This window comes from Ambystoma mexicanum, chromosome 1q, assembly GCF_040938575.1.
Source record: "Ambystoma mexicanum isolate Mex_15411 chromosome 1q, UKY_AmexF1_1, whole genome shotgun sequence".
Lineage (NCBI taxonomy): Eukaryota > Metazoa > Chordata > Amphibia > Caudata > Ambystomatidae > Ambystoma > Ambystoma mexicanum.
In genome coordinates this window covers 1541286084-1541303197 of record NC_090922.1, presented here as the reverse complement: position 1 = coordinate 1541303197, position 17114 = coordinate 1541286084, and the positions used below count along the sequence as shown (strand labels likewise).

The window sequence follows — 17114 nt, the reverse complement described above, 5'->3', positions numbered from 1 at the left end:
TAAAAGACAACTTCCCACTCTATCGATAGTGTCTCTTCAGGCTCAACTCCAGCAAGCCTATGTCCGCAAAACGGGACCTCTCCAGGCCTCAATGTACATAAACGTCCTAGTTGAAAATGTCACCTTTTTTTGCTTGTCCCTCACTTTCCTTTTTATGGAAGTGGGGTACACGCCCTGCAATCCCCAAGGCCCAGAATATTGGTAAAGGGGAGCAGGGGACACCCCCGCAACCTCCCACTCGCCTTGATTGACATTTTTTCCATTCATTTTTTTTTTCATGCTGTTTTTGGCGTGTTCTCACTTTCGTTTCATTTTTCTCAAATATTTGTACGGAATCCACTGATAATGACTAGCGAATCAGTAACCAAAGATTTTAATGAATGTTTCCTTTCCAAAATCATGCAAAGGTGGGCCTATTTTGAGAGCTTAATTTCCCTGAGCGACCTGTTTCTCCCAGCGTTAATAAAGCTGTTCCTTTAACTGCATTTGACACGCTTCATTTTTTTTAATCATCCCTTTATATTTTCCTCTACATGTGTGAAAAGTTAACACCCGATTTTTTGTAAAAGCCCATTGACTTATATGGGTGTGCAAGGGCTGGGCGTGCGACTACCACCGAGATTGGTGAGTTGAGCGGTGTGCTTCCAATACACAAGGCATCAACACAAGACACAGCCCTCTCTTGGAAACCTTAAAAAGAAGTTCAAAAGCTGGCTAAAGCTGGACAATGAACAGAAATGGTAAATTCTACTAGATCAAATCTGTCAGACAGCAGTGACTGAATTGACAAACACTAGACGCCATCATCCACTCCACCCTCATTCTCTCTTCTCCCCTTGTCACCACCACTGGTCTGACCACTCCCTCCTCACGTCTCATCTGGGTCCCTATGGACCTGTGACAACTCCTAATAAAGCTCTGCCAACCTCGTTCATGAACATCTGTCCGATGAAACGAGTGTTAGCTGCTACCTACTCTTCCACCTTCATTCCCCCTTGGCCACCCAACCCCAACTCTACCACTGATTCTGCCCTCAGCAACCTCTACCTGTCCATTACCAACACCCTTGACATCCTTGCCCCATTCATGAGGATCCTCCTGAAACCTTCCTCCAAGCGTAACACCTGGTACGACTCGGAACATGCAGACCAAAAGCATAAGTGCAGGGCTACTGAAAGAAAGTGGCACACTTCAGGCTCACCCTCTGACAAACTGGCCTGACGCCTGATCCAGAGACACTACAGACTATCCAGCCATGCCAGAAAAAAGAGCCCACATTCAGGCACAAGTGACCAATGCGTCTAACAATGCGGCTGACCTCTTAAAAATATGCAGGGAACTTGCCAAACCTCTGCAGTATCTTCTGACCATACTCCTTCCCAGGACCTTTGCAATGCAATCGCCTCTCACTTCATTAAAAAACAACAGGACATACTGAACAGCCTGGTCACGCACTCCTCCAACTCAACCTTCCGCTTCTGCCCCCTGCTCTTTCCTCCTTCTCCTCCTTAGCTCCTGTCTCCCCTGAAGAAGCCACCAGAGTTGTCAACTCCATGAAGGTCTCTGCCAAACAGGTTGCCCCATGCTCTTGCAGAACCATCGAAAGTCATCTCCTCTTTTCCCCCTGCTCTTGCTGATCTCTGCAACCACTCCTTTGCTACTGGTTCTTTAAAATCCTCCCTCAAGCACTCCCTTGTGTTCCCCCTCCTCAAAAACCCCTCCTGCCCAGCCAACTACCACCCCATTTTCATCATCCCCTTCCTGGGGAAACTGGTCGAGAAGTTGGCCCTCCACTCCACTCAACTCAACTCTCATACCAAACTTGTTGGAGGTCTACACGACCACCAGTCTGGATTTCGAGCATCCAGAGGCGCAGAAACTGCGCGTCTGAACACCCATGAAGAACTGCTCACATCCCTGGATTCCAACTCCCATGCTGTCCTCATCCTCCTTGATCTCTGTTCTGCATTTGACACAGTGAACTATTCCATCCTCATAAAAGGGCTCCATGATACTCTTGGTATCTCGGAGCGGGCACTGGACTGGCTTAACTCCTTCCTAACTGACCGTTCCTCCAAAATCATTCTGGGCTCTTTTTCGTCCGCTACTTCCACCTCCACCTGTGGCGTCCCCTAGGGCTCCATTCTTTTGCCCCAGCTCTTTAACATATACATTTTTCTGATGGCACGCCTCATTTCCTCCTTCTCCCCCAGATTTCAGTGCTATGCTGACAACACCCAACTCTTCTTCAAACTTCCTACTAACGCCCATGCACATGCCTTCATCCCTGACTGCCTCTCTGCCATCCAGGCCTGGTGCACTGCTGATGGCCTCTGCCTGAATTCCAGCATAACAGAGATTCTCCCTATTGGGTCCCCTGCACCCAACTTCTTCCCTTCACTCTGACCTTCCTCCATGGGCTCTCCCTATCCCCTCCTCTGAAACCAGGAATCTCAAAGTCATCTTCGATTCCTCCCTTTCCTTCATCCCTCATATTAAGGACATCATCAAGAAGTCCCACTTTCAGCTTTTCTTTCTGCAAGGAACTCTACCCTTCCTCACCTCACCTCCCCCCAGAGACTCATTGTTACCCATGCGCTGGTCCTCTCTAGCCTAGACTATTGCAATAGATTCTTCCTTCATCTTTCTCCGTCCACCCTGCAACCCCTCCAGCTAACACAGAATATGGCAGCAAGACTTATCTTTGGCCTCAAGCCCAGGGACCGCATCCCACCTGCCCTACAAAGCCTTCACTGGCTACTAGTCTCAGCACAGATTAAATTCAAATCCCTTTGTATCATCCACAAGGCTATCTGGGGCCGGGGACCACTCTCTCTTCAACGCTTCCTGACCAATTACTCCCCTTCTAGACTACTGCGTTCCTCTGGCACCAACTCCCTGTGTGTGAACAGAGAGCTGGTGGTCAATCACTTTCCTCAGCTGTGGAACAGCCTCCCTCTCCCTCTGCAACTTGAGCAGGACCTCCTTAAGTTCCGAAAAAGCCTCAAGACCTTTCTCTTTACCTCTTCCTTCTTCTCCTCTCTTCTCTGCTAATCATACAGCAGCGTGACTGATGTGCCGGGCCCTTATGTATTCTCAGTGCCCTGACCCCCCAGATCTCTCATCCCAGCCACTGTCTCCATTACTGCACTTACTTAGGCTCCCACGGGAGGTTGCACTTACTTTCTTAAGCCGCGGCCAGATCCGCTTAAGAATGTAAGCTCTTCCGGAAGCCTGGGGTCCCGTGCTGGTCATCGGACTGTACAGTGGCTGTTCAGGATAGGAAGAGGAATCGACACAAGGCCATGCATTCTAAAGGGGCAGCTGACATTATAGCGTGTAAAAAGGCTAGGGCACTGGTGCAGGGGGTGATTCGGTATCATAAGCTGGTGTATTGGGGAATGTCTGTGGTACTCTCTCTGGTGACACTTGTTTGACGCGGGTGTGGGTGAGGTTTCGGCATATGTCCGGACAGGCAAGTGGTGGATCTCGGATTACAGTGATTACTGTTATGTGGTGTGATACGGTGGATGATGGTGGTAAAGGAGAGGCACTTGGTGAGTATTTTGCGGGTGTGCACAGCACAGAAAATTATTCTCTGATGTCCAGACGGATGATGTCCGAGTTTGTGGCTGTTAATCAGGGTGTGCAGAATGCCATGGACAGACGCCCTGTATGGATATGTCCTTCACATTGAGTGAGTTGCGGCCTGCGCTGAGGGGGCGACGGGATTCTAGTCCAGGTGAGGATGGGGTGCGTTATGTTTATTTGCAGCATTTGCCATATGTTCATTTGCTGGAGGTGTTGCGGCTGTTTAATGTAGTGTGGGGTAGCGGTACATTGCCTAGTGTGTGGGAGAGGACAGTCATCCTGCCGATTCTGAAACTGGGGTAGCCGGCTGGCTTGTGTGGGTCCTATCGCCCCATTACTTTGGGCCTCATTACACGGATGGCGGAGAACCATGGCGCTATTAGCGCCATGGTTCATGCCGGTAAAATACTGGCACCGCCTTGGCGGAAAGGGGAATTACCGCCCCATTCTAATGTTGGCGGGGCGGTAATTCCCCCTTCCACCATTGCCCTTCCCCATTCCCATTTTTGCCCCATAGGGTATAATGGGAATGGGGAAGGCGCAAATTGCGGTACCGTAATTAGCTCCGTGGGTCCCTTTGCGGGTTGGTTTTTAACGCCTGCAAAAAGCAGGCGTTAAATTCCCCAACCCGCAAAGGGACCTCGTAGTAAGGCGTTAAGGATTTACCGGTACCGGTAAACCCTTACCGCCATCCGTGTAATGAGGTCCTTTGACTTCTGTTTTGTGTAAGGTGATTGAAAAATGGTGTGTGGCCGGAGCAGTGATGGACGCTGGCGCGCATTTTTGGAAGAGCAGTTACTGCAGCACGAGAGGTCTGCCGAGCGAATCTCCTGAGAACCCAATGGTATGAACTTGCTACTGACGTGGAAATCTCCACTGGAATAGACTCATGTACCAGTAACTAATAGTGACTAATAGGGACTTTCTCTTCATCGTAGGCGTTGTTTCCTGGGTGGAATTATTTAAAAGACCCCAAACCCCGCCTGGAATACCCAGGATTCGGGCACTGCTAGTGGTGTTTTTTCACTGCATATTTTTATTCTATCAAATAGTACTTTAACAACCCTTCTCCACTGAATGCTGCAATTTGCATCTGCTTAGTGTGGTTCAACTTTCGTCTCGAGGTAGGCAAGACGTGATCATTACGAACCGCTGCACGTGTAAAAAGAAAAAAAACAGACCTTCCTCTTGTCGGCTTAACGTCTTAACAGTTATATTGCAAGTGTTACCTATACCTGCTTACATTTGCCAGAGGCAGATCTATGTCTGTTGGGGTTTATAATTTAAAATCGGGAATGCTGCCACCTGCCCCTATAGAGCATGAGGCACCGGCTGTGATTAAAGCACCCCTGAGAAAGACCGCTGTGATTGGCACAGCTGAGCAGCGTTGTCTAAAGCCCCCAGGGGGATTCTCTGCTATGGGGATTGACATAAGATCTTTTTGTCGATCGAACACGGTTGTTTCCGTGCCATCTGTACTAATTAATGAAGTACAGCTGCCTTTGAAATCAGCTCAGGCTGCCCAAACATCGCTGATTGATTTCACGACAGATTCCATCAGTGATTCGACGATGCAAGTAGTGGATTTGGTTCCAGAGGTCGTATCTCTTCATGAAAGTCATGATTTCCTAGAAAGAAATGAGTCATAAAGTGCTCTTACAATCTGAAGAAGAAACAGCGAAACAAGCCATAATGAAGACTTCAAATATAGGCCCCTCTGAAACAACAGGCATAGTAACTGTGCACGATGATTGACATACAGGTGTCTGTCTTGATACTTTATTAAGCGGAACTTGAATGTGACTCTTGTACATTCCGATATGGACGATGAAAAAAATATTCTAGTACGATGGGGGAGGTGGAGAGAGACTCTGGGCCTCATTACACGTTAGGCGGTAAGGGTTAACGGTCACCGTTAATGGTACCGGTGACCGTTAACCCTTACCGCCTTACTACGCGGTCCCTTTGCGGGTTGGAGAATTTAACGCCTGCTTTTTGCAGGCGTTAAAAACCAACCCGCAAAGGGACCAGGGAGCTAATTACAGTACCGAGGTGCCGTAATTAGCACCTTCCCCATTCCCATTATGCCCTTTGGGGCAAAAATGGGAATGGGGAAGAGCAATGGGGGAAGGGGGAATTACCGCCCCACCAACCTTGGAATAGGGCGGTAATTCCCCTTTCCACCAAGGCCGTGCCGGTATTTTACCAGCATGGACCAAGGTGCTAAGAGCACCTTGGTCCACCGCCGTCCGTGTAATAAGGCCCATTGGCCCTCATTACGACCCTGGCGGATTTTTTCCGCCATCGACGGACTTTTCTGCCATGGCGTAAAGTCCGTTTACGCCATGGCGGATGGCGGACTTACCGCCCCATTCCGAGGTTGGCGGGGCGGTAAGTCCCCATTGACCCATTTACCCTTCCCCATTCCCATTTCGGCCCCATAGGGCTCAATGGGAGTGGGGAAGGCGTTAATTACGCCACCGTACATTACGGTGGCGTAATTAACACCAAGGTCCCATAGCGCCATGGATTTCTACGCCCGCAAAAAGCGGGCGGAAAAGTGACCATGGCGCTTTGGGAACTCGTAGTTGGCGGTAAGGGGTCGGCGCAGCTAACGCTGGCGTAAACCCCTTACCGCCAGGGTCCTAATGAGGGCCATTGTGTTTTATATATCGGAGGCAATTGCAATAATGCATCCGTACATGGTTTAGCCCGTCTAGGGTTGGGTTTACATACGATAAGGATAGAACATGAGAGTGATTAGTCGAGGGAACAAACATAACAGGTGACTGTGACAAATCTCTTGCTTGGTGTTTATTTGTATAGGAGTTATTACACAGTCAGAGGGCCTCATTACACGGACGGCGGTGGACCAAGGTGCTATTAGCACCTTGGTCCATGCCGGTAAAATACCGGCACCGCCTTGGTGGAAAGGGGAATTACCGCCCTATTCCAAGGTTGGTGGGGCGGTAATTCCCCCTTCCCCCATTGCTCTTCCCCATTCCCATTTTTGCCCCATAGGGCATAATGGGAATGGGGACGGTGCTAATTACGGCACCGCAGCACTGTAATTAGCTCCCTGGTCCCTTTGCGGGTTGGTTTTTAACGTCTGCAAAAAGCAGGCGTTAAATTCTCCAACCCGCAAAGGGACCTCGTAGTAAGGCGGTAAGGGTTAACGGTCACCGGTACCATTAACGGTCACCGGTAACCCTTACCGCCGTCCGTGTGATGAGGCCTAATGACACAGTGGTTGTTGGGGGTTGGTCGGGACTCCCCAGCGCCTTCCGTAAGCCCCCAACCCCGAAGGACTCAGCAGGAGATGTCCTCTCGGTTCGGGCTTCCCGGTCGCTCTGTCGCGGCCGGGAACGCCCCGTTTATTTATGTTGCATGCGGCAGCGTGCAACGTCACACCGCCGCATGCACGCCCAGTCATCAGGCAGCGCCACACTCCTCCTTTTTCCAGGAGAACAATAACAATACTAATACTAAACACTGCTAAACAAACCAAAATGAATCCTTAACACTTTACGAAAACCCCATGTTCAAAGCACCCCTTTATTGACATCCACCCGGGTCCCCTTACTTAACAGTCCTCATCCTCAGGATAAACAGCCAGGTGACCCAACACGTAATCGCTGAGGTGAGCAGGCTTCACTCGCCCAGCCCTCTGGGGGTACCTCCTGCTCACCTCGGGCACGGGTGATCTGTCCAGGAGCATGCCCCGGGCCAGGGACTCAGGCAGACAGGGTGTTTCCCTTTCGTCCTCAGGGATCTCTCCTGGGTCTGGATCAGGAGGTGGATCAGTTCTTGGATCCTGCAGTTTCTTGAAGAAACTCACATTGCGAGTTACCGCTGACCGTCTGTCCGATGCAGTCACCATGGATCCCCGGACCGCGACGACATCCAGCAGTTCCGGTTCATACGATAGGGAGAGCTTCCCATGGGGATGCCTATTCCGAATGAGGACCTCATCGCCAGGCTCCAGCCGCTGCGGGCGAAGCCCTCTCCGAGCGTTCTCTTGCTCGATCCTCAGCTGCCGATCCATCTCGACCTGTTGGTCATTGATCACACCAGGTTCTTTCTCTCCTACCTCCGGTAGCAAACCCCGAGTACACCGCTTGAAAAATGCCTCAGCCGGGGCCACTCCAGTGGATGCATGTGGCGTGGTGCGGTACACCCTCAGAAACTGGTACAGGGCTCTCTGGAGTGACTGCCCCTGCCCCTGAGCAATTCTAAAGGTCTTATTTAGAGTCCTCATGAGCCGTTCCGCTTCGCCATTGGCCCGGGGCCGGAGAGGCATGATTTTCCTGTGCACCACCCCATAGCTCTCCATCAGCTCTGAGAAGCGTTCGCTCTGGAATGGCGCCCCGTTGTCTGAGCAAAGCGTGCGTGGGAAACCATGGGCCGCGAACACCTTTTCCACGGCCACCACGACGTGCTCAAACGCCACAGAGTCCACAAACTCCACCTCGGGGTATCTAGAGTACTCGTCAACCAGAACTAGGAAATGGGTGCCCATGGTGGTGGATCCAAAGTCCGCATGAATGATTTCCCAAGGGCGCGTCCCCCTCGGCATTGTCTCTATTGCAGGTTCCCACTGCAGGGGAGATGCCGCCTGGCACCAAACACAGGCCGCCACGAAGTCATCCACCTTGCGTTCTAGCTCGGGGAACCACACCTTCAGCCGTAGGCGTGCCTTGGTCTTGGCGGCACCCCGATGACCCCGGTGAGCCAAAGCGATCACCTCGTCCACCTTCGACTGGGGCACCACAATCCGATCTCCGCGGAGCAGAAGGCCAGGTGTCGAGAACGATAACTCCTCCCGGACTTTCCATAGTTGCTCAAGTCCGGTCCTGGTGTCCTGGGTGCACCCCGCCAGAGCCTCCAGCACCGACTTCCAGGAGCACTGTTGCATCGAGTGTCTTAGGATCTGGAAGCACTCATTTTGCACTGCAGCTGCCTCCAGCTCCTGGAGAGGCATAGCGTTTGGCGTGGCTGCCTACAGCACCACCCGGACGTACTCTTCTGCTTCTTCTGCACAGGCGTCCTGGACTTCGCCTGTGTACGCCCCAGGGTGTCTGGAGAGATAGTCTGCAGCGTTGTTCGCCCCTGGCCGGTATACCAAGGTGACTCCATACTCCAAAAGGGCGCGCATCCACCGCTCAATGCGTGCTGGTGGCTTGGATGACGACCCTGCTAGGATGGGAAGCAGCGGCTTGTGGTCTGTCAGCACCGTCACCGGGCGTCCAAGGACGTAGAGCCGGAAGTGCCGGCGTCCCCACAGTACTGCCAGTGCCTCACGCTCGATCTGTGAGTATCGCTGCTCCGCATCGGACAGGGCCTTGCTGGCATATGCCACCGGGCGGACACCCCCACCACTGTCAATTTGTGTTAGCACAGCGCCCAGGCCGAATGGGCTGGCGTCGACGATGATCTCTGAAGGCAGCGCGGGATCGAAGAAGGACATGGTGTCTTCAGCCACCAGCGCACCCTTTATGTCATCAAAAGCCGCCTGTTCTAGCGGGCCCCAGTTCCAGATGACATACTTCCTGGTCAGTGCCCTGAGCGGTTCCGATCTGGAGGCCAGATTTCTAATGAATCGTCGACAGTATGTGACCATGCCTAGGAAGCTTCGCACCTCGGATACGGACTCCGGAGGCTGCGCCTTCTTTATGTCCTGCACCTTCCGGGGATCAGGAGACACCCCCCTTCTTTGAATACAAAACCAAAGAATTCTATCGATGGTCGGAGAAATTCACACTTCTCTTTGTGGAGGGTGAGTCCCAAGGACTGCAGTCTTCCGAACGTATTTGCCAACCGCCTCAGATGGTCTACCTCCGTTCTGGCAAACACTAGGATGTCGTCGCTTATGTTCAAAATGCCCTGTAGATCAGCCAGGGCGCCCCGAATAATGTTCTGGAACACCTCCGCCGCCGAGGACACACCAAAGCTTAGTCTCTTGTAGCGGTATAGCACTCAGTGTGTTGTGAAGGTGGTAATGTCCCTCGACTCGGGGTGGAGGACAACCTGGTGATAGCCCGCTCAAAGGTCCAGTTTCGAAAAGAAACGAGCGCCCTGTACCTCCGCAATGATGTCGTCAATCGTCGAGGTGAGGTGCCTCTCCCTCTTAATGGCCTTGCTCGGGAGCCTTATGTCGACGCAGATTCTAACAGCATCGGGTTGTTTAGGCTTCCGTGCCACCACTATCGGGGACACCCAGGGTGTCGGGCCTTCCACCTTTTCTATAATGTCAAGATTGACAAAATTGTCCAGTTCCTTGTCGACAAGTTCACGGAGGGGGAACGGCACCCTTTGATGTTTCAGGGCAGTGGGCTGCACCGACTCATCAATGTGTAACCTCACTGGGTCACTGGCCATCTGCCTGATCCCCTTGAACAGCGCGGCATACTTTTCGAGCAAGTCATTAATGTCCTCCAAATAGACAGAGTATGCGAAGCTGACGATGCCGATGGCCTCTGCTGCAGCACAACTGAGCAGCGTGTTGGTGCTCACCGGTGTCACGTAGAATTGTGCTGTGATGTGGGAGCCCTCATGTTCTACTTTTGCCAAAAACCCACCGTCCAGAGGGATGGGGTCAACACCACCAAAGGCAAAAATGCGGGCCCTGGGAGCAGCCAGTTTGGGGGGCTGGTTCATGGTATCATAGTGTCCACGGGCCATTACATTCACTGACGCCCCAGTGTCCACAAGGACGGGGACTGGAGATCGGTTCACCTCAACCATGCACCTTGGCTGTCTCCTGTTCTTACTTCTCAGGATCCCCACACTCGAGACAAAGAAGATATTCTATTCCTCCGCTTCTTCAGCCTCCTCCACCTGGGCATCCCCCTCAGTCTGATCCACCTGAGCGACGTTGGATGTTCGACCCTGGCGATTGAGACTGGACCATCAAGGGCCCCCTCGGTACCAATACTGGCATTGCGGCTTTGCACACCCTTGAGAAATGATCCGGCATCCCACACCGTCCACAGGTCTTTCCAGACGCAGAACACTCAGCAGGGTGGGGCAGATCATACCCACATTTTTGGCAGATTTCTCCTGCCCTACCGGCTCGATCCCAGGGACTGCCGCCAGTTCTTCGGGTGCCCCTGCCACCTCGCCACATCGCACATACCTCTTCGGTCTGGATGGGGCGCAACCCGGCCTCCATTCTAGCAGCCCTCGCCTCCGACACCTCATGGCACCTCCCCAGTTCAAGGATGCAATGAAGTGTAATTCCAGGCTCCCTTAGCACCTGGCACCTTAATTTGCCTGATGAGCAAGCCTGGATCAGCATCGTCCTGATCAATATCCTCCGCATCACCCCAAGCACAGGCCAGCGAGAGACGCCTTAGGCGCCCATAGAAAATTGGCGAGAGGCAGGAAGTAGGCCTGCAGAGCGGCCTCCGCCTGATCATAGGATCCACCCCCTGGCGGGAGCGATTCAAAAGTCTCTTGGACAGATGGACCTGCCGAGTACAGCATGGTTGCCAGCCGGGTATCATCTACCACCTGGGCAGCCCGAAAGTACATGTCCAGGCGGTCCACCCACCTCCTCCATCTGGGCCCCCAGCTGGAAGGTGGGCCCGATACATCAAACTCCGGGATGGGCTGCAGAGCCGCCTGTGCACGTACCTGAGCCATAACGGGGAGAATCTGCTGAACAAAGGGTGCTGCCACAGGCTGCGCTGGAAGTAGAGGACCTTGAGGGCCTGCCCAACCACCTGTAGGCTGCTGTGCCGGCTGCACTGGAGGCAGCAAACCTTGAGGTGCTGCTGGCGCACGTGGATGCAGCTGCTCCGTCCTGGTCCTCAGTATCACTCATTCGTTCGAGCACACAGGCACCACCAGCGTGAAGGACAGGGGCCGCAACTCAAACACCAAGTCCAAATGCCTCCAGCCAGCACCATTGGAAAAGAACAGCTGCTGCACCACACCTCTGTGATGATGAAGAGGATGAAGATCAGTGGGGCCACCAGTCTGATGATGAAGAAGATGAAGAAGATGAAGAAAAGCCTCAGCTTCCAGCTGTTCCACAAATTAGGACAAGAAAGAAATATGGGCTATGCGGGCCCAGCCATTGTAGCCCTCCTTCTTGCTTGCACTCGACGTAGGAGTCCCAGGAAAATGTAAAATCACCAACTGGGCAAATTCACATGCAGGTATCACTGCCTGCTAGCAGGATTTCCAAAAATTAGGCCTGGATGCACTTCTCAGCTCAAACCGGAGCTCGGAGAAGTTTCATGGCCTGTTTCACAAAATGTCCGCCAGCCGCGTGGGTAATGCACGGCCTGCGAGCCGGAGCGAAGTCTCAAGGCGACCTCGCTGCAAATACACAAAAATTGCCGGTCAAGTCACCGCCGGGGCCAGGCATTGTTCCCCCACTCGTCGCCAATGTTGGGGGTTGGTTGGGACCCCCCCAGCGCCTTCCGTAAGCCCCCAAACCCCGAAGGACTCAGCCGTAGATGTCCTCTCGGTTCAGGCTTCCCGGTCGCGACCGGGAACGCCCCGTTTATTTATGTTGCATGCGGCGGCATGCAACGACTCGCCGCCGCGTGCTTGCCCAGTCATCAGGCAGCGCCACAGTGGTAAACACCCTTACAGCGATGAACATCACTTTATTAACAATTGCAAAGCTGTATGAAACCTTAGACCAAAAAATAATGTACCAGTCTGATTTAATCATGCAGTTGATTGGGAAATCTGCTATGCTGTCAGATTTAGACATAAATAACAAACTCAGGATTTCCTCATATAAAGCAAAAGAGAAATTGACAGCAACAATTCATGCTCAAACAGGTGTAATACAGAATGAAGAACAAAGCATGATATCACCACCAGTCATGCAAGATGTTTACGATAGGCACTTAATGCAAATAATTGATATGATAGGTTATTTATAAACGTGTTTAATACCCAGAGGTTTCTAAGCACGGACCTGGGGGATCGAACCTGTGTTGCTCTGTGTCGTCTTGCTTCCAAGGCGAGCATGTTGCCACTGAGCTATCCTCCCAAGACGATTGATTTATCAACACAAACACAGGCTCAGCTAAAAACTACTATGGGGAGCAATGTAAGTGATGATATATGTCAAGCTCCGCTCAAGACTTCTGATGAAGTTTCTTCCTATACTATTTTTTCAGGTGTGCAGAAAAGAAAGAAGAAGCTTGCAAAAGCACCAATGGTAAAAACAATGAAAAATCAAACAGCGAATCGACATCAGATTCGATCTAAGCGATTTATTAACAACTGAACAACTCCAATAAGGCAAGTTGTTAATTCTAAATTAGCAGTGCAGAAAAATTCCTTAACAGTTGCGTAAAATGCACAATCAATCAAGGATTGGTACAGATAGATAAAAATACCAACCCTTGGATTATCTTGTTGCCACCTCAATGAATAGTGAAGAACGAGGGAATGAGCCACCTTTTATCATTAAACCTATGATTCAACAATCAGAAATAGATGAGACGACTTTGATAATCCAGGAGGCAACTCCACAGGAATCTCTAATTCTAACGAATGTGAAAATTCACGAAGAGCACGTCAGAGGAAACAAGCTAATGATATGTCATTCGGTCAATAAAGACAGACTTATAAATACACAGGTCCAATCCTCTATCCCTATAATGGAAGACATAAGATCTGAAATACAAAGATCGATGGAGGCCTACATTATTAACAATAAGGGTATTATTGAAATCAAAAGCCTCCGCTGATACCCTCGTATCAACCAGATTTACGGGGCCCGCAGATTACAACTACTTCTTAGAAGAGTGCAACTACTCTTATAAGGTGCAATATAACTGCAAACAGGAATCTCAGATGAAGACCATACAGCCCAATGGGACAGCTATAAAAAAAGATAATTCCCGCCAGGACAAAAAACATCATCACTTAATAATTTGTTGCATGGAACCACCACTTGAACAGTATGTCATGAACCGAACGAGTATACTTAATGTCTTCTCAGAGATTGTTTGTCTGGAAGACATAACATCAAGTCACATTGAGGTTGTATAGTTTGTTCATGAATATGAGTTAACGGTTGCCTGTAACTCATGGAAAACAAGACTTGAGTTCTACCAAATGGGTTTTCTCTTAATACAAGATTTGTTGAAGGAAGTTTCAAACTTAGAACTCTCTACTAACAAATTAAGATACTATGGTCAAGAACAAAGAAAATAAAGATCATTAGAACTGAATCAAACTGATAATAGATGATATCCGCAAATATAACCAACTAAAGAGAAAGAATCAATCCGGCTACTATCTTGGAATTCTAGAGGCTTTTGGAACTTACTAGGGCCTCATTACACGGACGGCGGTAAGGGTTAACGGTTACCGTTAATGGTACCGGTGACCGTTAACCCTTACCGCCTTACTACGAGGTCCCTTTGTGGGTTGGAGAATTTAACGCCTGCTTTTTGCAGGTGTTAAAAACCAACCCGCAAAGGGACCATGGAGCTAATTACGGTACTTCAATTTGCGGTGCCGTAATTAGCACCCTCCCCATTCCCATTATTCCCTATGGGGCAAAAATGGGAATGGGAAGGGCAATAGGGAAAGGGGGAATTACCGTCCAACCAACCTTGGAATAGGGCGGTAATTCCCCTTTCCACCAAGGCGGTGCCGGTATTTTACTGGCATGGACCAAGGTGCTAATAGCACCTTGGTCCACCGCCGTCCGTGTAATGAGGCCCTAAATTCCCAGACTAGTAATTTATACGAATTTGATATACTGGCTATACAAGAAACCTGGTTAACTACCTCTCTAGTCTGGGATGGAGTTGATGTTATTTCGATACCCTCTACAATCACTTCTGCAGGCCGTCCAATGGCGGGCCTTTTGGTCGCGACTCGTAGGTCGAAGAGTTTTCTTTTAGAACAATGGTTTTGCTTTGCTTCGTACATCCGGCTGGTAAATATTAAAAAGAATATCCATGGGCCGTAGACCTGCTAGCAGAGATGTACCATCCGGTCCGCCGAGGATGGACCAACCAGAAAAAAGGAGCTGCTGGTATCCACGTGTGCAAGGAAGCTGGAACACACGGCTTAACGAAAACGTGCAACCCAATGACAAACAAACACTGCTGAGCCGCCGCAGTAACCGGAGAAACAGGAGAATCTGCGAGGAACATGGGCAGAACAGCCCAAAACCAACTGGAGAGTGTTGGCAAGCCCCCGCCCCCCAACAGTACCAGGGTTTGGCGGGACGGTTGAATGGGCTACTAGAGATTTAAGAAGTAAAGAAACACAGGCCTGTGACCTCCACCCACTAACCTAGATCATTGTAAGTAATCTTCTTTGTAGCAGTACCTGGCAGGTAAGTGAACCAGGTCTACCTAAACAGGAAAGAGACTCAGGTCATCGACCTGCACCCATTTAAGAAGAGGAACCTAAGCCTTCTTCTTAGTAGCATTAGCTGGCAGAATAGAGAACCAGGTCTGCCTAGTGGAGAGAAGAGAATTATCCGGATCTGGAACCCACACCCACAGAACTGGAAAACCAAAGTACGAACCAGGCCAGGAGAAGGGAGTCATTCCCTCTGGCAGTGTTGATCTGTGTAAAGAAATTTGAACTGAGAAGCCAAGAGGAAAGCCAGGCTAGGGGAAGGGAGTCTTTCCCACTGGTAGTGTTGAACTGGGGACCCAAATTAGAAGCCAGGCCAGGGGAAGGGAGTCATTTTCCCTGTTGTGAAGCTGGGCAAGCCATTAAGAAAGAAGCAAGGGTAAGGGAGTCATTCCGCCTGGCTGCATGAACTGTGGAGCTGGGGTACCAGGAGAAGGGCGACATTCTCCTGGGATACCCAAACCAGGGGAAGGGAGTAATTCTCCTTGGTTGTGTAGAAACAAGACACCTGGAGAAGGAAGACATTCCACAGGAACCCAATATAACAATAGGCATATTCCTAAATATGCCTAGCTCCGCCCTTCGCCCCGTTCAACTAATCCATAACAGGACTGCAAGACGTATCCTTGGCCTCAAGTCCAGGGACAGCATCTCTCCAGCCTTAAAACCTCTCCACTGGCTCCTGGTTCCTGTGAGGATCAAGTTCAATATCCTCTGCATAATCCACAAGGCTTTCTGGGGCCTGGAGCCCTGCTACATCCAACTCTGTCTCCCCAAAATACCTCCCTGCTGGAGCCATTTAGTCATCTAGATCTAACTCTCTGCAGATCAGACGCTTTTCCAAGAAGAGAGTAGTGGTTCGATCTCTCTCCTCCGCATGTGCCTCCATCTGGAATGGCCTACCTGCTCCTCTCAGATTTGAGCCGGATTTCCTTAAGTTCCGGAAGCTTCTCAAGACCTTCCTTTTCTCTTCTTCCTTCCCTCTCCCCCTCCCCTGCTAATGTCCCAGTCTTGATTGTCTGCCTGGTTCCTTCCGAGTTCTACAGGGCATTAAGTCCCTCTAGTCCAGTCTGTGGACCTTACTACCCCTGCGCTCTCTGCTTCACCTGGCTCTGTCCACCTGACCTCCCCAGGCTTTTTCTCAATGGTCCTTGCGCCCTGACCATCACTCCCACCCACCCCCATCCTCTGCACTTCTCTTACTGTAATTACGTGAGCCGAATGTCACAAGACCTAATAGGATCGTTTTTGTTTTGTCCTCCTTGTTCCTCCACCTTCTTGACTTGTTGTGCATTATAAATACCCAATAAATACATAAAAATTGAGCCTATAGAAAAAGATGTTGCATGCTCCATCCCTGCTCAGCATGTGAATACTGATCTACAGAACAAGGTGCAAAGGTGTCAAAGACACTCATGTGGGAAGTACTGTCAGAGAAAATATAAAAGTAAAGACAAGTATTACACTCAGTGCAGATTTGGCTTTCCAAAGCCTGTGACACCAGTTGGTTGAGCAAATAGTCTGTCATCTGTTCGACACCATGTTACTGGTAAGTCACTGAGGAAGACTTATTTAAAAAGAGATAAGGAATGGCAATTCATTATGATTACAATCCTGTCATTGCTCAGCTTTGTAATGCAAATACTCATGTACAGTACATTGCTCATGATACAACATCTGTTGCTCATTATCCTACAGCATACATGACAAAAGCTGAAAAGAACAATGCAGCTGAAGTATTAGCAGACTTATCAGCAGGCAAAAGTCTAAGTGCCTCATCACGCGTTGGGTGGTAGTCCCGGCACTATTAACGCCGGGGCTATTAGCGCTACCACCAAACTCCCCGGCGCTATTAGCGCCAGATCACTGGTTTGGCAGAGTGGTTATTTCCCATTCCCAATTGGGCCCATTTTAGGCCCAATAGTGAATTTTTACGCTATTACCGCCGGCGGATTTCCCGCCGGCGTTAATAGCGCAAAATATAATCGGATTTTCAGCAGATTTGCCACCAGCTCAGAGCTGGGGGAAATCCGCCAAAGCCATGATCTGGTGGACCCTTAAATGTGGTAGTAATAGTGCTACCGCCGCATTTAAGGGTTACCGCCAGACTCGTGATGAGGCCCTTAGTCAGAAACCTCTGAGCTTTGGACTCATGATGCTCTCTCATAGAG

General features: G+C 50.4%; 1 long non-coding RNA gene across 1 annotated transcript in view; it reads right to left on the bottom strand.

Moving 5' to 3' along the window:
• LOC138551525 (uncharacterized) overlaps window positions 1–17114 on the bottom strand; it is a 132454-nt gene that overhangs the window by 24518 nt on the left and 90822 nt on the right. The window lies entirely within an intron of this gene.